The following is a 22,720-nucleotide window of genomic DNA, read 5'->3' as shown; positions in this document are numbered from 1 at the left end:
TATAATAATGTTTACTTCCTTAATCTGCAAACCCAATTACTTTCATAAAATATCCCAGCAGTTTCAACTTACTTCTTACAAATATCATAAAGTAATACGTTGTTTTTCTTGCAACCTCATGACTTCCATAAAGCATGCATTAATTTACAAATGTGTGAAATAAAGTAAATAAAGCTGAATTAGCTCTAATCAAGTAAAACACATTTTATCTTAGAGAGTAAAGCTAGCTAGTTATGAGTCAAGTTCCATAAGACGTGATGGTCTCTACTTTTGATTAAAAATTAAACATCTCCTTTGGGAGGCCGAGGCGGGCGGATCATGAGGTCAAGAGATCGAGGCCATCCTGGCCATGGTGAAACCTCATCTCTACTAAAAATACAAAAATTAGCTGGGCGTGGTGGCACGCGCCTGTGGTCCAGATACTCAGGAGGCTGAGGTGGAAGAATCGCTTGAACCCAGGCGGAGGTCGCAGTGAGCCGAGATTGCGCCACTGCACTCCAGCCTGGTGACAGAGTAAGACTCTGTCTCAAAAAAGAATTAAACATCTCCTGGAAAATTCTGATGTGTTCCAACTGGAAATGTCCGTGAGCCAATATGGGGAGAAAACTATAACACATAAAATTCCATTTCACAGAAATTTGACATTAGCACACACTTTCAAGAAGCAGCAAAATTAGGCATTGTCACGAAATATATGTTACCCATTGCCATGTAACAAAGCATCCCAATATTTACTGACTTAAAGTAACTATTGATTTGGGTTGCTATTCTGTAATTTAGGAACTTAGACTAGACTCAACAGGGATGCTTTTCTGCTCATAAGTAGAATTCCTCATTTATTTGTGGTTAGCTGTGGGTTTCCTATGAATTGTCTTTTGCTAACCGTGGCTCTGGTGTCTCACATGTATGGAGTCTCTGGTCCATGTTGTCTTTATTCTCCCAGCCCCCTAGTTCATGGTTATCGAGGTAAGAGGGAGAAAGGTGCAAAAAAGCAAGTGGAAGTGTACACAGCCTCATGAGACTTAGGCTTAGAACTGGGACCCATAACCACCAGCTCATTGTATTGGCCAAGAAAAGTCACAAAGAGAGCCTGTGTTCAAAAGGTAGGAAAACCTTGAGAAAGGCTTTAAAGTCCAATTGAGAAAAGCTTTAAAATCACATTCTACACACATTAGTACAGGCAGAGGAATATGTGTGATCAGTTTTCCAAGTCATTTCAGTTGTCACAATAGGGGTTGAGAGTTACTTAATGGCATCTAGTGGGTGGAGGTGGGGATGCTGCTAAACATCCCACAATGTGCAGGAAGGTCTCCCACCCACAAAAATAATTCTGTGGCTGAAAACATCAATGGTATAGAAATTGAAAGACCCTGATATAGGGGGCAGGAGTATACATTATCCTGTTCCAGATAGATGATGAATTCTAGAAACAGCCTAGAAGTTCATTACTTTTAACTTATTTTGTGGTACAGAAGGAAATGAAAGTATTTCCCTCTAAAAACTGGGAATTGTTGATCTAAGAGAAACTCTGCCCTTCCCTCGGCCTTTCCCACCTAAAGATGAGTCCCTCTGCAGCACTTACTTATCATCTCAGAAACAGAACTCAGAGACAGTGGCACCAGAAGATCTAGGAACAAGCTCTACACTTCCCATAAATTTACCTCCCCACATATTTCCACCTTTTGGAAGCTGGAAGATGCTCTCTTATTTGTCTTGTCACCATACAGGATTTATGGCTCTTTGGTAAAATTCTATCTAAGCAAGTCTCCTAAGCTGCTGCCTTAAAAGAGATGCTTTTGAACTAAGGTCTCTTCCATTTGATGGGTACAACACATGTTAATAAACTTCTGTTTATTTTTCTTTTGTTACTCTGACTTCTGTTTTCAGCAGAGTATCTCAACTAAAAACCTAAAAAGGAAAAAAAAAATGTTTCCTTCTGAATTAGTCAGTTCTCACACTACTAATAAAGACATACCCAGGACTGGGTAATTTATAAAGGAAAGAGGTTTAATTGACTCACAGTTCCACATGGTTGGGGAGGCCTCACAGTCATGGCAGCAGACAAAGGAAGAACAAAGCAATGTCTCACATGGCGGCAGGCAAGAGAGCTTGTGCAGAGGAACTCTCACTGACAGATATCCTGAGACTTATTCACTACCATAAGAGCAGTGTGGGGGAAACTGCTCCCTTAACACATGGGGATTGTTACAAATCAAAGTGAGTTTTGACTGAGGACACAGCCAAACCATATCACCTTCTCCACAGTACTCATGGACATGAATAGCACATATTTCCTGAATTAGCTCTGTTTTTATCTATTTAATCGCACCATCACTGTATTACAAACCTATTTTTGATTCTTAAATATTCTTTTCTAAATTTTCTCATAGGCAGGCATATTTTGATAAACTGACAGTTTACTTTGCATCTGTCTTTCTTTCTTAGAACAATATCAAAAAAGTGTTTCTAAATTGCTACGTAATATTCAAATTAAAATAGGCCCTAATAACATTCATTACATTTCATCAATTCGCATGGGAAGCTTTAGCATAAACTGTGTAATTAGGAGAAGGTTTTTGGAGAAAACCGTGTTCAAGTTGAGGCTTGAAAAAATAGTTGAGTTTAGCTAGATGTGTAATATAGACAGGAGTATTCTAGAAAGATGAAATAACATATATAACAGTCCCAATGGGATGAGAGTATGAGAGTCTTGAGGACCTTAGAAAAACCCAAATGGTTTAAATAAAGTGATGGAAGTGAAGAGTGTGGCAAGATGAGCTCAAGATTATGCTGGAAGTTTTGAAAGCATGTTGAGATTTGAGATCATAAAACAAGAGTCATGAAAGGATTTTTAAGGAAGGAAGAGACACAATATGTTCATATACAAATAATGGCCCTGACAGCACATTCTGTAATTCTGTAAAGTGTAGGCTCTATGACTGGGAAATACAAGGGAACCAATTTCCACTTGTCATCTAAATCCCATTTCTGCTATAACCCTGTATTGATTGGAGTCATCAATATGCTGGAGCCAAAATTGCCATATGCATCATTCATTGGTTAAGTAAGTTGTTTTGAAAATAGCCTGTCTTAAGAAGACATTGTTTCATTAACAACATTTGTTCTGATCACTAAAATCCTCAGTCCTTTTCTCCTGCATAATAATTAATAAACTTGTAAGAATTGATGTCAGCATTGACCTGTATTCGTAGTGTTGGAATTTTTATCCAGTACAAAAAGGACATCTGATGACATTTATTGTAAATTTCTCTTTCTTAAATAATTCTTACACACACAACAAAATGGATTTTAGTTTTGAATCTAAGAAACTTTATTTGAACATAATAGGCAGTTGATTATGCTTTTGTCAATGTAAATTTGAGAGCAAATAAATAAACACTCAACATTAGTAAATACCCTTGGGATTTTCTCTTTGCTACTATGAATTTAATTAAATAGCAAACTTTTATACATATATAATACATGCTTACACACATACATATATACACATATGTGCATGTGTATATACATGTAGTAAATTTCATATGCATCATATGAAAAATACGTATTATTTCTATATTATATTTCTACATAAAAGTGACTTTGCTGAAGCGTCTCAGGCAGTTATCCATTACATATTCCTTTTGAGCAAACATTCCTAATTTGTTTCATAATATATAATTCCCTTTCACTCAACTCTGCTACTCCAGTCTCGAATCAAATCCTGTTGCTTTTCTCACGCGTGTCTTAAATCTGTTTTCTCTTCTAACAGCTCCATGACTTCATGTCCAAACTTGTGAACTTGTCTTCCGTCTCTTCTTGACTTTCTCCAGTTCACAGTCACACTGCAGCCAGAGTTCACAATGCCAGCTTAATGATGTCATGTGTCCCATTCAAAGTTATTCATGAGCCCCTCAGTCAGGCACGAAAGTACTTACCTGATCTGAACTCTGACTCCTTCTTCAGCTTCACCTTTCATTACAAAATGTTTAAAACGCATGTGCTCACAAGTCTTCACAAAGATAAGGCATTCACCACATGATTTCAAAGCACCGCACCTATTGTTCTGAATCCAGAATGTCCTAGATTGTTTCTCTGATTGATCTTTAGTATGCTATTTGTGTACAAGTATCTCTCTAAAAATGTCTTTGATCACAATCTCATAAATTAATCCTTTATTTCTCTGAGTTCTTTCTTTAAGCATAATTACATTTTTGTATTACTTTGTTTACATGTCTAAAATCTAATAACTTAGAGGGAAGGAGCATTATCTTACTCACAGCAGACCATTCTGATACAGTTATATTTAATGGGGAAATAATGTTGATGGATCCATTTGGACATTCATGAAATGAAATATCTTTGTCAAAGTGCAACTTGACTATCATTACTAAGGATCTCTTCCCCTTTTTTACATGGAATTTAAATTTCCATTTAATAAAATACTACTTTCTCATAACATTTTATGAAGAAAATAATACTTGTAAGGAAATAAATGTATGAAGATATCATTTTAAGTCTCTTAGAATTGGGAACTGTTCCTCCCCTCACATGCTACTTACTTTCTGTAGGAGACTTTGTTCAAATAACACCATCTCTGTGAGGGCTTCTCTACCAACCCTGTTGCACGTTTTGATAACAACCACAAAGTTTCTCTCTATCCTCTTTCTCCATCTTCCTCTATTTTGGATTTTTTTTCTTTTTTTTTTAAACTGAGTCTTGCTCTGTTACCCAGGCTGGAATGAAGTATTGTAATTATGGTTCGCTGAAGCCTTGACCTCCCAGGCTCAATCCTTCCACCTCAGCCTCCAGAGTAGCTGAGACTACAGATGTGCATCCCCATGGCTGGCTAATTTTCTAAATTTTTTGTAGAGTTGAAGTCTCACTATGTTGCCTGGGGAGGTCTTTCCCCATCTTAATATTATCTTCAGTGCTTATCAATGATATAATCATGTGTGTGTGTGTGTGTGTGTGTGTATACATATTTCTGTTGCCCTCTATCTGCTAGAATGTAAGCCCCAGAAGGAAGAGATTTTTGTCTGTTTTACTCACATAATAAGTTGTCTACAAATATTTGTTGAATAAAATTTTTCTTAATTTTTTTACCCCCAACACATAACTACAAACACAGATTAAACACAAGTAGATTATCTGAGAAATCATTCCAAGAAACACAGTGGGGTGAGTAAGGAAAGCAGAAAAAGCCAAAGACAATGATCATGAAAAGGTGTATAATGCAGCAAGTCGCCACTGTGGGTAACATCAGTTTCATCTTGAGAAAAAGGATAGAACATGCACTTCAGCATTATGCCCTTTAATGGCTGAGAGAACTGAGGTGTTGATAGACACATCAGTCACTGTATTCCCAACTTACCACATAGAAGGAAAGAAGGTTTTGGTTACTAGAGGAAATCCTTAGGGAAAAACAAAAGCAGGTAGAAAATAAGCGACTGCATGAAGAAAGCAAAAGCTACAGGGTCTGGGCAAGGTGCCATCAGCATCTGCTACAGAATTATAAAGAAGTCTTATGACATATCATGTACACTGAATATTGTGTTGTCTATATATGTACATAGTATATACCAGAGTATATATAGTACAGTGACTGCACCAAAGCTTCCCATATCTTTACAAAGAAAATGAAAGATACAGATTTACTCAATAGATAAAAGATAAAATAACAATGAATTCAGAATTTTGCCCAACCTATTTGCTTTAGTGAATTTTCTTTTCATGTTCTATTTGGTCCTATCTCATATTTTGTATTATTAGCTCTAATAATACAAAAATAGCTATCTTAAGTTAATTAGAATTACTAATCTGACCCAGAAAATGCTAAGGAAACTTAGGTTATGCAAATATTCTCAATACTGGTAGAGTTTAGGCCAGATGTTTTAATGAGCTCTCACTTCATGAACTGCCTCAAAAGCTCCAGGCCAAGAAGACAATTTCCACAGAAATTGTGGGAAGAAGTTAATGAGGCAAAACAGGTAACTGTTGTAATGAAGACAGGAAACAGGCTTCTAAACATCTTGATACGGCTGAACACACAAAGACACGCAATGTTATTTAACTAATATTTGCCTTGGATGGAGACAAAGTTGATGAATAGACTTAATAAAATAAGTTTATAACATTTAAATATTCTTTAAGTCCTCACACATTATAATGTAATCAAGGAATTTAGTAATATTAATTCTTAACCATTTAAAAATATATTGAGTAAGCCATTATTAAATCAATAATGAATACTAGAACTATATTTACTGAATTTGGAAAATGGATTACATCTAAGTATTTTGAAAGTATTTTCTAGAAATCCAAGTAGGTAATCCTTTTTAAACCTAATTTAGTTACACTCAAAACTGCTTAACTTTTCTTATCAACGTTTAATGTGTAACTTATTCTTGGGTGTTTTTATAGCAGCAACAATGCCATAACTTTCTTGTAGCACCTGTGAGTACCTAATTTTATTAATCTGGATTTCTATACAAATATTTTCTAGGTTAGGCATTACATTTAAGATTATTGATAAGTTTACAAATCACTTACAAACACAATATATATAGAATTCACATACAATATGTTCTCACTCATCTATTTTTATGTAGGCATTAAATTATGAAGATCAGTTCACATTCTTTGTTAGATATAAGATGTAAAAAGATACACTATTTTCATTGATATTTTTAAACTAGGTATTACAATTTTAAGGAGATTGAACATCTTCCTTTTTATTTCTCTTTGTTTTTTAAAGAATGCATTCTCATCATCATAATGACCTTTACAATATTTTTAATTTCACAAAGCGTACTTCAAAGATGACAGGTACATTTGTATATATAAGAATTTATATTATACATTCATATATGATTTCAGAATGCCTGGTGTAGAATTAAATTTAGACTGACTGATAAACACAGCAAGTAATGTAGAGCAATAACCAAAGTATCTTTATAAACCCAGTCCATGTTACAGTGACTCAGAGATATTACAAAATACATAGGAAAAAAATCAAAAAGAACAAAACTATTTTATTGGACAAAATGAATAAAATTGATAAATATTTAGCAAGCCTTGTAAGAAAAACATTCCTTTCACAAATTGAAAATAAAATGAATTAGTTTAAGCCAACAATTTTGAAAAATTGCTACTAAAATAACTTACCACAATTGTCATAGGAAGCAATTGAAATTCTGTATTTTCAAACTTTCAGTCTTTCTCTTGTATTTTTTGAACTCATAAAGTACACACTTATTTACTGCCTATAGTAAGGTTAGTATTCTTTATGAGTCTGGTTTTACTGTTCATGAGTGGGCCAAGTATTGAGAAGGTTAGAGGACAATTTCAGAAAATAGTTTAATTAGTGTTGACTTGTTATGGCCCATGTCAAACAGTCAAAAAACATTTTTCCTTTGACAGAAGAAATCTCAGGAAAGTAAACTAACACTCTTGAAAAGATTACTATCACTTCCATTTCATATCCCAATCTGAAAGAAAAGAACATCTTCAAAGAAAATTAATAACTGTAATTAATTAAACACTCAATGCATCATAGGCAGTAAAACGTATTGCTAAAAGCCTTCCATTGATTATTCTCTAAATATCAGACACTATTTGAATAATTCTGAATAGACGCTGCCTGTCAATTTGCAGGGCATTATTATCTCACTCTCCAAAACAAAGGAAACAGCTGTAGAGAAGTTGAATGAATTATGATATGCAAAATATGTAGTGTAACTTTTTTAAGTATCTTCATGGGCCTGTGGTGGGCTTGCCAATGTGGCAGCCTCCCATGAGCCCTGGGACTGAAAAAGTGGAGACACTAAAGAGGGCAACAAGCTGAAGCATAAGCTAGCCAAGTGCCAAAACGTTGGCAGTGTTGAGGAAGCTGTCTGGATGTAGCCACGCTCCTGGTGGCCAAGGAAAGTGATGATGTCAGTGCCATGCAGAAAGGAGCCTACTTAAACCTCAGATCTAGTAGGCAGCAGTGAGGGGGTAGCTGAGCAGGGGTGATGGAGTGCCCAATAGCCAAAGTGGTGGGAAAGGGGCTGAGCAAATATGTAAATACACCAAGGGTTATGTCAGGATCTTCCACCTTAGAGAAGAATCTACAAATATGTCACATGGGCAAACTGGAAAATAACTGAGATGTTGCATTAGAATTGGAGGGTTTTTTGTGAAAGGGTTTTTATTCTAAATATAAAGAAATAGATCTAGATGTATGTGTGGGCATATATATATACACATATATTTCACAGCTCTCTCTGCTGAGAGGATCTAGAAATAATGACACCTCACTAACAATAAGCAAAAGTACTTTTAATTTTTCCTTATTTTTTAAGAGCCTTGTCTAACTGCGTCACCTCAGCTAAATTGCAATGGTATAATCCTATCTCACCACAACTTCAAATGCCCATGCTCAAGCAATCTTCCCACCTCAGCTGCCTGAATAGCTGTAATACCAGCTACTCTGGAGGCTGAGGCAGGAGAATTGCTTGAGCCCAGGAGGCAGAGGTTGAATTGAGTCAAAATCATGCCACTGCATTCCAGCCTAGGTAACAGAGTGAGATTCCATCTCAAAAAAAAAAAAAAAAAAAAGACAATAAAAATGGAATCCACAAGTCCATACTGATATAAATAAAAAGCAAACATCAGCAAGAGAAGAAAAAGTATATCCTTATAATAGAGAAACAACTAAAAGGTACAGGGAAAATAGCTTAAAATGCACCATTTGACAAGTGTAATGGTTCTTGATTCACATCTAATCTATGGATGCTTAGGTGGTGATTAAAGGTTTGGGGAGAAGCAGAATATTGGCCTAGATTTGAAGTATCTTCCTGATTGGCTCTGTGCCCCCACCTAAATCTCATCTCAGGCCAAGGCATCAGAGGGTTCAAGCCCCAAGTCTTGGAAGCTAACATGTGGTGTTGAGCCTGTGGGTGCTCAGAAGCAAGATATAAGGTTTAGGAATCTCCACCTAGATTTCAGAGAATGTATGAAAATGCCTGGATGTCCAGGCAGTAGTCTGCTCCAGATGCGGAGCCCTCATGGAGAACCTTTACTAGGGCACTGCAGAGGAGAAATGTAGAGTTGGAGCCCCTACATAGAATCCTCACTGGGGCACTCCCTAGTGGAGCTGTGAGAAGAGAGCCGCAATCCTCCAGACCCCAGAATGGTAGATCCGTCAACAATCTTGCTCAGTCCACCTGGAAAAGCCAGAGGCACTCAACAGCAGCCTATGAAGCAGCTTTAGGGGCTGTAGCTGGCAGAGCCATAGGGGTGGAGCTACCAAGGCCTTGGGCACCCACGTTTTGTGTCAGGGTGCCCTGGTTATGAGACATAAGAGTCAAAGAAGATTCTTTTGGAGCTTTAAAATGTGACAGCTGCCTTGCTGGGTTTCAGAATTGCATGGGGCATGTAGCCTCTTTGTTTTGGCCAATGTCTCCTGTTTGGAATGCCTGTACCCACATTGTATCTAGAAAGTTACTAGCTTGCTTTTGATTTTACAGCCTTGTAGGCAGAAGAGACTTGCCTTGCATCAGATAAGACTTTAGACTTGGACTTCTTAGTTCAATCCTAGAGTGAGTTAAGACTATTAGGGATGCATGATTGTGTTTCAAAGTGTGAGATGGACATTAGATTTGTGAGGAGCCAGGGGTGAAATAATATGGTTTGGCTCTGTGTCCTTACTCAAATCTCTTCTCGAAATGTAATCCCCATGTGTCAAGAGAGGGGTCTTGTGGGAGGTGACTGGATCACGAGAACAGTTTCCCCCATGCTGTTCTCATGATAGTGAGTGCGTTCTCACAAGGTCTGATAGTTTAAAAGTGTGTGGCAGTTCTTCCCTCCCTCCTGCCACCATATAAGACCTGCCTTGTTTCCCCCCTCCACTGTCATTGTAAGTTTCCTGAGGCCTCCCAGGACATGTGGAACTGTGAGTCAATTAAACCTCTTTTGTTCATAAGTTACTCAGTCTTAGATAGTCCATTATAGCAGTGTGAAAATGGAATAATACACTTTCCATCAATTACAAATTGAAAATGCTGTCTTTCTGGTCTAGAAATCTGGTCGACACCAAATTTACCAAGTGAATGAGGTTGTCAGCACCATTGGCAGAATGTTTTCTCATGATGCAATTTCTTGAGACCAGCATAGCATCAATTCCATGGGATTCCTACACACAATGTATGGCTCCAGTTTGATTATGAGGAAAACATCACATAAACATAGTTTATACTTCAAAAAAAAAAAAAAACTGTCAGCATTTTCAAAGAATGGGGCAACCAAGAAACTGTTCCACATGAAAAAGAGTGAATGACATGTCAAATAAATATCACATATGATCCTGGATTGGATTGGATTCAGGACCAAAAAGGAAGAAGAAACGTTGTCAATTTATAGAATATAAATGAAAATAAACGGAGAAATATGAATGAGGTCTGGGAACTGAATGGTAGTAGTGTAGCAAGTTGATTCCCGAATTTAGAAGTAGTGTGACTGCCTGTCCTGGTATGCCCAGGACTATCTAGATTTTACCACTGAAGATTCAGCATCCTGAAAAACCTCTTCCCAGACCCAAAAGGTTATTGGTTTGATTACAGGAACAGAAGATCAGAAGAAGGCTTGACATCCTGGCTCATGTCTGTAATCCCAGCACTTGGGGAGGCCGAGGTGGGAGGATCACTTTAGGTCAGGAGTTTAAGACCAGCCTGGCCAACATGGCCAAACCCCATTTCTATCAAAAATACAAAAAAGTTGCTGGGCATGGTGGCATGCACCTGTAATTTCAGCTACTCTGGAGGCTGGTGCAGGAAAATTGTTTGAACCTAGGAGGCAGAGGTTGCAGTGAGCTGAGATGGAGATCATGCCACTGCACTCCAGCCTGGGTGACAAAAATAAAAAATAATAAATAAATAAATAAGATTAGGAGAAGATTACCAAACCCCTATCACAAGTCCTCCAACACAGAAAATGAAAGCAACACTGTTCTTAGTGTCAAATGAATATAGCATTGATTATTTGTCTTTCATAGTCACTGTTGCCTTTTTATCTGTGGCCACTGATGCTGGTAATCAGCACTTATGGATCTCATTTATGGACCACTCATTGTTGCACCACCCTCAGCAATGTGACCTCAGTGTGCAACATATGTGAATTATCATCAGGAGGTTAACAACTGATTCTTTGATGTCACTTGTAGATTAACTGTTGTCCTTTGTATACAGCTAGTACTGGTTCAATGTTTAACTTTCCAAATATTAGAAACACATTTTGTGTTTATATAAGGAAAATGGGAATAAGCACGATAGTAATGCCATCATAAAACACACCACAGAATAAGAAGATTTGACCCTACTGTTTTTTTTTAAGACAGAGGAACACATACAAATGGATTAGGTAGGTAATATGCAAAGGAGAGCATACTGTACAATATGTAGAAAAAGATTGGGACTGGGAATACTAAAAAACAGTGGTAAAAGCACATATGGAGACTAAATGTAACAATACTGGGATGAGGCAGGCAAGTTCTTCTAAATCAATAAAAATGTTTCATCCAGCAAAAGGACACAAATGCTCAGTTAGAAATAGCAGCACTGAATTAACTTGGGCATACCACATTGGGCATCATTGTATCATTCCCTTAAGTGATCTGTGAAACTGAATTGGAGGTTGCAACTAAATTATCTGATGGTAAACAAAAGGAGAGATCTTGGTAACACATTCATTAGCCCTTTACAGTGAAGAACTGATTCTGTCAGATCTTACCAAGTATCATGCTTTCTATAGTATACAAAGTGATGCATCAGATCACAGCAACAACAAAAATGTTTCCCCTAGCTTTTAGATACTCTGATTTGGAAAATGGAGTTTCAAATTATATTCTAGAATTATGTTGAAAATTCTAATGGAACTACAGAAAACATAACACAAAAAATTGCTAATAGCTAGCTCAAATAAAAATTAGGTTTTCTGCACCTGTTGGATATTCTATAGATGGTGCAAATGTGAATTTTTGCAGTTTCTATTCATGACATAACCTTCTTACCAAATAAAATTAAATTTTCTTCTAAATATTTTATATACCATGCACACAGCACTGTTAAAATAGGATTTCGTCTGCCTACATGTGATGTAGAGGCTTTCATTATCTTTTTGGTAATTTTTAGTTTTCTCAATATGTGTGGAAGATTTAATGAGATGTTTGACTTTATAGAAATGGAAGGTGATAGGCTCCTTATCCATGTGCCAACAAGATGACGGTCACTGTTGCCATCGATAATAAAAAATGAGTAATTTATTGTTGTTATAGCATCATTATTTTTCAAAATGTGGGACCAGAACAATGTCATCCAATCTGAAAACGCATTAAGAATAAGAATTATTACACACATTGTAGAAAAACAAAAAATTATGTTTTGTTTCTTCAAAATTTGTGACTTTTGAAGAGGCCACAAGGAACCTAGAAAAGGCAGAACTGACTGCATCTTCCTTTTTCAATAGTATATGCAGGTTATAGCAAAACCTGTACAGAAAAAAATCATTTTTTGGAAATAGTATTGGTTCAATACTCAAAAAAGACAGCAGAAAATTGCAGCCAATTTAAAAAAAAAAGAAAAGGACACCAGAAAAATGTAGTCAATTAAAAAAATCCTCAAATTTTATTAAAAATAAAATTTATTTGGAATCCACCTTGTATTTTGTAGGTTACCACTGTGCGTTAAAACCAGTTTCCCTAAAAAAAAGAGAGATTTACCCTATGCAGTTCATAGTGTAGAAAAGGAAAGCCTATATGATTATGATGAATGTGTAGATGGGAAAGAAATGATTGAAAAATAGCTGGTCTAGGCCGGGCGCGGTGGCTCAAGCCTGTAATCCCAGCACTTTGGGAGGCCGAGGCGGGTGAATCACGAGGTCAAGAGATCGAGACCATCCTGGTCAACATGGTGAAACCCCGTGTCTACTAAAAATACAAAAAATTAGCTGGGCATGGTGGCGCATGCCTGTAATTCCAGCTACTCAGGAGGCTGAGGCAGGAGAATTGCCTGAAACCAGGAGGCGGAGGTTGCGGTGAGCCGAGATCGCGCCATTGCACTCCAGCCTGGGTAACAAAAGTAAAACTCCATCTCAAAAAAAAAAAAAAAAAAAGAAAAGAAAAGAAAAGAAAAACAGCTGGTCTAACAGAACAAGCCTGTAGATACACAGAGGATGAATGTGTTTGAAGAGGTGAAAACCAATAATTTCTTTAAGTCTACCATTTGTAATCATTGTAAGTAAAATCCTACATGTTGTCTTTACCTCACACTATATATGAAAATTAATATGAAATGTATCAAAGACCTAAATGAAATCTTAAACTACAGAATTCTTAGAAGAAAACAGTGACATCTATTTATAATCTTGGATTTGGCAATGGACTACTACAGATGACATCAATCAAAAGCACTATAAAACAATTGTGGCATCAAAGCACATTGAAAAAATAGATAAGTTTGGTTTCATAAATTACACCAAAGGGCATTATTAAGAATGAAAAGACATCACACAGAATGGGAGATATATTTGCAAATCACCTATCTGATTAGGGTCTAGTATCCAAACATATAAAGAACACCTATAACTCAAACATGAAAGAGCAAGCAATCCAATTACAATGGACAAAAGATTTAAATAGATTTTTTTTTCAAACAAGATTGCACAAGTGGTGAAAAAGCACATAAAAAGCTGTTCAACATCATTAGTCATTAGGAAAATGTAAATCAATACAAAAATGAGATAAAACTTTTCAGACACTATAATGGCTATAATAATAAAAAGCATTTCTTAAAAAACAACAACAAAAAAACAAGTAATGGCAAAGATGTGGAGACACTGGAAGCCTTGTACATTGTTGGTGGAAATGTTACATGGCTTTGTCACTACGGGAAAAAGTTTTGTGGTTGCTCCAAAAGGTAAATCTGCAATTACCATATAATCCATTATATATATATTATGGCAGTTCTATTCATGCACCAAAAAGTGGAAACAACTCACATGCCCATCAATAAATGAATAAATAAAATATGTGATGTTTTATATGGAATATTATTCAGTGGAATATTATTCAGCCATAGAAAGAATAATGTGTTGATATGTGCTACAACATAGATGAACCTCAAAAATATTATGCTGATGTTTCTTTAATGAAAGGAGTCTAAGAAGACAAAAGGTCATGTATTGTATGATTCCGTTTATATGATATATCCAAAACAGGTAAATCCACAGAGACAGAAAGCAGATTAATACTTGCCAGGATGTTGGGGAAGGGAGAATGCTGAGTGCTATGGTTTGAATGTGTCCCCCAAAAATTCCTATGCTGAATTCTTAACCCCCAGAGTGATAATATTAGGTTAAGTGATATTAGATTAAGTAAGTCTTTAGGAGGTTGACTAGATCAAGAGGCAGAGCCCTCGTAAATGAGATTAGTACCTCTATAAAGGAGACTGCAGAGCTAGCTAGCCAGCCCTTCCACAATGTAAGGAAACAGTTGGAAACTATCATCTATGAGGAACAGGCCATAGGTGAATCTGCCAGTCTTGATATTGTACTTTTCTGCTTCCAGATCTATGATCAAAAAAAAAAAAAGTCTGTTTTTTTCTAAGCCACCCAATTAATAGTATTTTGCTTTTGGAGTCCTGACAAACTGAGACAGTGAGTGACTGATGAATGGGTACAGGGTGTTCTGTTTGGGCTGTTGAAATGTGTTGGAACTAGATAGACAGTATGATTGTATAACATTGTAAATGGACTAGATGCTACTGAATTGTACACATTTTTTAAATAGTTAATTTTATATTATGTGGATTGTACCTCAATAAATTTTTTTTAATTAATATTCTTTAAAAAAATCCTAAGTATCCCATGCTCTAGTGCTTTTGTTGAGAGGATATGTACTGTGATGTCACCACGTTAAACTGACAGCAGCAATCAATGGAGTGTGTACTTGACAAAAGCAGACCTGCAAGTCGAAGTGAAGGTTATGTTTATGACTATTCAGTTTTACTGCTACACAAAAGAAGCAAAACATGTCCTAAAGGCGGAAGACGGTTTAGAAGTCTAATATTATAAAAGAAAACAGAAAGTAAAAATACCTTACTATATCATATGAAGGAAAGAAACATGTCACTGTTACCTCTTAAGAAGCAAAATTAAAACCTATTTGATTAGTCTCACTGTGTTTACATTATTCATTTTCATTTTGTAAAAACTTACACTTATGTATCTTAATACATAATTTAGCCTACAAAATATAAACATTCAATAAAGATTTTTTAAATTATTCAAATAGATCATTCTATCAGAAGAAACCTTACAAAATATTGTTGTATTCATTGACATATTATTTATTTTGTTAACCATATTAATTAAAAATGCCACTGTTCAAATAATAGCATTTATGTAGAAATGCTACAGAAAAGTAAATACAGAATAACACATAATTTCAAATAAACACTTCCTTTTCATATATTTACGTTAAAATAACCACATGTGTATACTTATCAATTATATATAATACATATTTTATTGATCTGTATGGCTGTGCCCTGAGTTGGCCTTCTAAAAAATTAGTTACCCTGTTCAGAAGGTCTTGTGGAGGTAATAAATAAAATTTCCTTGTTTAAGGCAAATTCATACTTGAGTATTTAGGGATAAAGATGTATTATGTTTATAGCTTATTGAAATGGTTGAGAAAGAGACTGATGATAATGGATATTGATATAGATGTAGCTATAGATATAAATCCATCTAATACATTTTACCATATATAAATTATACCTCAATAAAAATAAATACAAAAAATCACTGTTAAGTCACTTTATTTGTTATACTTCCAAAATTATTTTAGTTCTGTGTCCTTTGTTCTCTGTCATAAGCAAACATATATCTGAAGGTCTTTGAAAAATAAAAAATTTACAATGTTTTTCAAAACCATTGGTTAAAAAGTATGCTGCTAGCTTCTCCAGTTACAAAGCAAGGTCACATATTTGGATTTAGCATCCCCACAGAGCCTGGCATTGGGCTGCTGTAGCAGTGGGTGGACAGCAAGCAAGTCTTCAGCTGGAGGAAATGAGGAGTTCACAAGCAGGACACATGTGAGAGGGTACAAGCTAATCTGCTTTCCCACTGTGTGCCATTAGGCAAGTCACTTAGCAATTCTGAGCCCTGATTTATTCTCTGCAAACAAACAAAATCAAAATCTATGATTCCATCCAGCTTTAAATAATTATTTCTTTATTTTCATGAACAGGTGACATGAATATGATTATTTGACTCAGTGACGGATATAGTGAACTTCAGACATATTCAAAAGAGAAATATTTTCTTTATGATTCACATTGCCACGTTCTGACACACCAACAAAAAGACAGAGAGTGTGAAGGCAGAAACTACAGATGTTTGGATGTTCACATTGGCTTATTTCCAAGAGGCTGAGCCTGACTGCTTTGAAGTAAAAAGCAAACAACAAATCTCTGGAGGTCAAAGCGTCCCCTGAGATTTTTCCAATGTGTTTGCTTCTGGCAGGTCCACTCAGCCTTCCAGAACACCCTTTTACAACCCAAACCATTGTCCACATTTTGAAGTGAAATTCAGAATTATTTTCTGTTCTGATCATTCAAACAGTTCTAACTATTTTAATGCAAGAACTTTTTAATAAAATTCATGTCATGTCCTTAATTTCTCCTGAAAATTTTATAGTAAGAAAAATAGCTATTAATGTAGATATTAATACATACAAAGTTTTATTAGCATAAATGTATTCTTCAAAATATTTTTCTTATATTTTTTATATATTCTTGGAGAATATATAACTTTAAAAAGATACATTTGAACAATTAAGGCATATTTCAACATAATTCTTATTTTCTTTAGAACATGATTCAAACAGTAGTCAAATCTATTCTTAGCACCTAACCAACTTTGTCAAGTTGCTTTTGGTAATTCATAGTGTAATTCTATTTACATTAGTTCATAAGAATGGTAAAAAATAAATGTAAAATTACTTTGATATTCATGCTAAGAATTTTATTAATTCATATTGATTTTTATTTTATTATTATCTAAATTATGGCTCCATTGACTCAATTAGACCCTCAGGAGGTGCACAGTCTTCCCTGGTTTGGGAAATATCAGGAGACAGAGGACATGCAGAAAGGACTTCTCTCAAGAGGCTATGAACTTTCAAGGTCCACGTTTTAAAAATTATGACCCTGAAGTTTTCTTTTCTCGTTGGGTCTCTGCCGGGTTTTGGTATCAGGATGATGTTGGTCTCATAAAACCTATAATCCAATAAAAAATTAAAAAAAAAAAAATTATGACCCACTAAACAACTAATTCCATAATAATAATAGATTAAGAAAATAAAATCATTTTCTGGTCAAATTTAGGTAGTAAAGCATCCTAGATTCCCTTCTTAAAGAATCACAATACTCATCTGTATTGTAAAGCTCTGGGAAGTTCCAAAGTGAAATAAACCAACTATCAAAATTACCTGTCAGTTTCTTTAGTTCATCTGACTTTGACCTGGGCTCTTCCTCCCACCTCCCTTACTGTGGGGGATCCCTGTACTCTAAACTCAGTTCTGGCACAATCTGTGTTGAACATCATAGGTGATCGAGGGTTGCCAAGATATATCCTGAGCTTTACCATAGACCCTCATTGTGCATGATTGTAGCCTTTATGGTGCTTTCTTCAGAGAAATATTAAGTTGTTAAATAACCATTGATGCCCTCCACCCTTTCAAATGACTACCTTGGTCTGTTTCTTCCTCAATCTTTCTCTGTTGAATAAGTAGCAGGGCAATCTTAAAATATTCCTACATTTTATTTCAAATAACCATCAAATGAGGGAATATCGATTCTTAAAAGTAAAGCTTAATTTGAAAATTCATTTGGAGGTCAGAAAGAGTCTAGCATTGAATCAGGTTCAGTCTGATTAATTCTTTTCTAGTAATTCCTTCAACTGAATTTAATATTTTTTCATACCTTTTGTGTGTGTGTGTGTGTGTGTGTGTGTGTAAAACTAAAGTACAGTCACGGAAATATTTCCAGCTGGGAAGGCCATACACTCAGGAGGAAGTCCAATGATATGTAATTTGCATTTCTATTGTTTATTTCTATTTGCATATCTATTCTTATTAGCCTATTGAATTTTAATCACCCACTGCATCACTTTTTTATGTTTTCATTTTTGTTTCTTGACACAGTGTTTGGGGTGGTGAGGAAAGAATTAAACGTTATGAATCCTAGTTTTTCAGTAAAGGAATGTGGTAGAAGTAATGGAGAGAGAAAAAAACATTCTCTTTCCATCTCTCATGTACCTAATATGTGTTTTACCCTTTCACACTTGTGAGAATCCTATGAGGTGGGTGTTATCATTTCCACATTGTAGATGAGGATTTATGCTCAGGGAGATTTTATTTAAAAATAAAACAGATTGGTGATTATATTCTCTAAATTTTTCAATATCAATGGACTGCATATTATGGTTTGGTGAAAACATACTATTTGGACATTAAATACTTGATATAAATAAGGTTATTATTTATTTGGAGACATGTCATTTAGTTTAAATGTAATTGAAAGTCTTTGAAAAATAAAAATTTTACAATGTTTTTCAAAACCACTGGTTAAAAACAGTATGCTGCTAGCTTTTTGTGCCTTTTATATATGTGTAGATATATACATGTAGATACTTACATACATACATACATAGATTTGTATTATATTTCAATTCTGACATAGCATTTATATTATATTAATCATGATTTCCTTAACCATTTGCTTATTTGTTCTCCAAACTGATTCATAATTTTGGTAGTGACCCCTTGGATTTTCTGAGAGGAAATTCTGATAATTTTCCTCTAACTCTTCTTTTCACTTAAGTACAGTATTGTCTGTCACTCAAAAAGGCAGCAACAATAATCCCAGACAGTCATGCTTTGTGAACAGTGATGAATGATCTAGTGTCAAGCAGTGGTAGGTATGAGATGAGTTATTTACAGACGCTTATGTCTGTCACCCAACTAAGTTGATCAATTTTATTCAGTACGATACAGTGCAATTCCAAGTGGAAACAAACAGATAAGTGGTTATTAAAATCAAAACCAGCTAAATTCTTGCCAACCAGTTAATTGTATTTTATGCTCAACACTTAAACTCTCATACAAATTTACAGGTTTACACAAGCAAATGTAAACTCTCTAATTATAAATTCATTGATTAAGTAAGGCACTGCTAAATGTAAATTATCACTAATCTTGTTGATAAGGTCAAGTTCCAGACAACCTGTGGTATATGTCAAAATGTTTTCAAAATTAATAGTGATGATAGCAACTTTATGAATGTTTTGCAATGATATTTAAAAGATTGTTCCAATGAATCCCGCAATTCTTTTAATGAATTAAATTTGGTATATTTATTTTCTAAAATTTTAGTAACCTGTTCCTTTATTTAACAAAGGAAAGAATTTAAAACTAACTGTCAGCTGCATTTTGAGCAATAGAAGTAAACAAAAATTTTCTACTCTTGGAAGGTTTTTATTTGAAAAGACCGGTAAATGGAATGCATTGATTCTCCATACCGAGCACAGATATGCTATACCTCTTTTCTGAAAAGTAGTGAATGCAAATAAATGGAAGCTGGCTTTACAGGGAAAATAGGAGGTGAATAGTTCTTTCAACATCTCATAAACTTATTATTTCTTCCACACATATAAATAGATTTCCTGCCAGATCTAAAACCTATTTAGGTTTGTGAAATATAGCAATAAGAGCTTTAAATTATTTAAAGATAATTATGTGGCCAATCCTAGGCTAAATGGTTTACATACACTAAAAAGCTTCAAGCAGTTTCAAATGGTACCTACGAGGGAGGTCCAGCAAAACCCACTTTACAGGTTATGAAAATTGAACTCTAAAAATTTGGTAAATTGCTAAAAATGCTTAAAAATAACTGGTTCAAGGAGGATGAGACAATATCTAAACTGCGTGGAATCTCTGCCCTCCGCTGCCTCTCTGGTTCTGCTAATTGTGACTTGTAAAGTATCAGCATAACTGGCAACCCTACTTTGCTTGATGCTGCATAGACTCAGTCTTCTTAAGAAACGGTATGAATACAGCTGTATTTGAGGCTTTAGAAATACCCAGCCACCTGGAAAACCATAACAAATATGACTTGGTAATCAGCTTTTCCCCAAAACTGGGATGTCTCACATGTCAAAAGTTGTAAGCAGTTCCTGGAGCTCCGACAAAATTACACCCAAATGAAATTTCTTCCTCACAGGGGAATCTCTAGAGCAATGAGTTACACTGGTGCATTTATAAACCACACTCCTGAGTGCATAGTGATTTTTCCCCCTCTCTAAAGAACAATCAATAAATAAATCCACAGACTTGCCTAAGGGGAGTAATACAAATGCAATCCTTGCAGCAAATTCTATAGTCAAGATAGTAATTATAGAAAAAAAAAATTGACCTGATACTTTCACTCAAGAAATCAGACACTAGCTTAAACGTTAGGATGGAACCCTTGCTAAAGGTTTATGTGTGCATGGAAATGACTGTCCTTCAGCTTCTTTTTGAGTCCCCTGCCACTGTACTGAGTAGAGGATTCTCTAGGGAGCAGAGAAATCATGTCTAAGGCCCCTATATGTCATTCTCTGCATGGCTCTTGGGCACTCACCAAAGTATTGCAGGTGCCAGCTGTGCCCAAGGCTACGGGATGCCGACCAGCAATTTTTAACTCTCACGGAAGAATAAACTGAATTGAGCAGAAATTCAAGGAAGAAAAAAGAAAAAACGACTGCCCTCCCTTTGGGTATTTTAACTGTGGCCACATACTTCAAAAGTAACAACATGGGAAAATCAAGCTGAATTACAGGGCAATTTAGGTGGCTTTTCACCCTGTATTTAATTTAGTCAGCTAGCTCAGTAAATTATACGAACTTTTTAATGTCCCTATCTTAGTTTCAACTCCATGGTACAGGAACTCTGGTTAAATTAATTATAGTTGATCATGTAACTTCTTTTCTTAAAATGTTTTCCTATACATTAAAGTCTAACTTCCTCAGCATTTAATTCTAGATTCTTCATTACTCCAAATAGTTTATTCACACTAATGCCTTATTTTTTTCTAATTTCTCTGTATTGAATGTCTATCTCCCGCACAATCTTCTCTGCTTCTCAAACCACATAGATCCTTTATTGTTTCTTCTTTAAGAGTTTTCATACACATCACCACCTCCTTCACTACCTCGGCCTTTTAAAATGAATGACTATCTTAGCCCTTTTTTTGTTCCCATAGCACTGTGTTTCTAACTTTAATGCAGTATCTAATTTATTCTCTTAGCTGTGGTTCCATTTGTTCTAGGATGGTATCAGAGCCTTGTTCACCATTGTGTCTCAGTGTTTGTTGAAGAAATCAGTTAGCAAATATGCTGTTTATAGATGTATATCCATTACATAACATAATATATGAAACATAGCAGGAATTCAATAAATATTTTGGAGTGAATAAATTAATGAATGATTCTACTAACAATATACTTTATGACCCCAAGCAATATTTTTGTATTGTGCTTAAGATATAAGCTGAAAGTAAAATTGTGTTTTAGGTTTATAACCAGTCCTTTTCCTTAGGATCTATTGACCCCGCTGTAGGGAATCCATGAGCCCCACATTTTGGGTGCCAGAACATAGGGATCCATGAGCCCCATGTTGGGCACCAGAATGTAGGGAGCCCACCCTACATCACCCATGGGTACCCCGAGTGTGGTAGGGACAAAGGAATGAGAACAAGACAGATTAAGAGAAAAAGTGGGACCAGGGGACCATCACTTTATTACTCTGGAGGAAACAGTGAAGGCCCCAAGCTCTGATCATCCACACTATTTATTGATTACAATCACTTTGATCTATAGGATAGGGGTGGAGTGATGGTGGAGTGAATCAGTGAGCTGGAAGTGAATCCTGAGCCGGAACTGGTGTGTCATCCTAAGGATTGGTAACAGTGGCGATTTGGGAGTTTCACAAAACAAGAATCTGTGGTTATCTTTAGCTTATTATCTATGTGCAGCTGATGGAATGTGGGCCTTACAAGGAGCCTACAAGTCTGGCTACATCATAGTGCTTCAAAGGGGTTTTACATGCTTGAGCACACTGTTTATGGTAGCAGAGCCTAGGTCACCCTGCACCAGAATATGAGGCATGGAGAGGCCTTCCTCCTCAGAGGCCTCCTGCAGCCTTCCACAGTTTGTTGTTTTTCTTGTATATGTTACTTATGACCAATTTATGTAGGCACTCTGTATGTTCGTTCTCCTTTGCTGTTTTTCCCAATACCCCACTCAAGTGAAAAAACTTCTCCAGGTCCTAAGAAATGAGAAGAATGCCTTTAATTTAAATGGAGCATCCCTCTTAGGGTTCTACCAGCAAAGAATTGGTGATGGAATGTGACTTCCCTTCCTGATTCAAATACATTTCATGAAAATAAGAAATAAATTATTCAAAGGTAAATATCGAGGAAGGGAGGATACTGGTTTTATTAAATTATAAAATTACTAATGGAAAAGAAGAAAATAATATAAATTTCAATGGCAAATAAGCTTTTAAGAAAATTATTCTCAATCTTTTTTGTGAGATGTGTATGTGAAAATATAAATTACTAATTCCATCTATAAAATATTA

Source organism: Callithrix jacchus, chromosome 2 (genome assembly GCF_049354715.1).
Source record: "Callithrix jacchus isolate 240 chromosome 2, calJac240_pri, whole genome shotgun sequence".
In the NCBI taxonomy this organism is placed as follows: domain Eukaryota; kingdom Metazoa; phylum Chordata; class Mammalia; order Primates; family Cebidae; genus Callithrix; species Callithrix jacchus.
Note: the sequence above shows the minus strand (reverse complement) of the source record.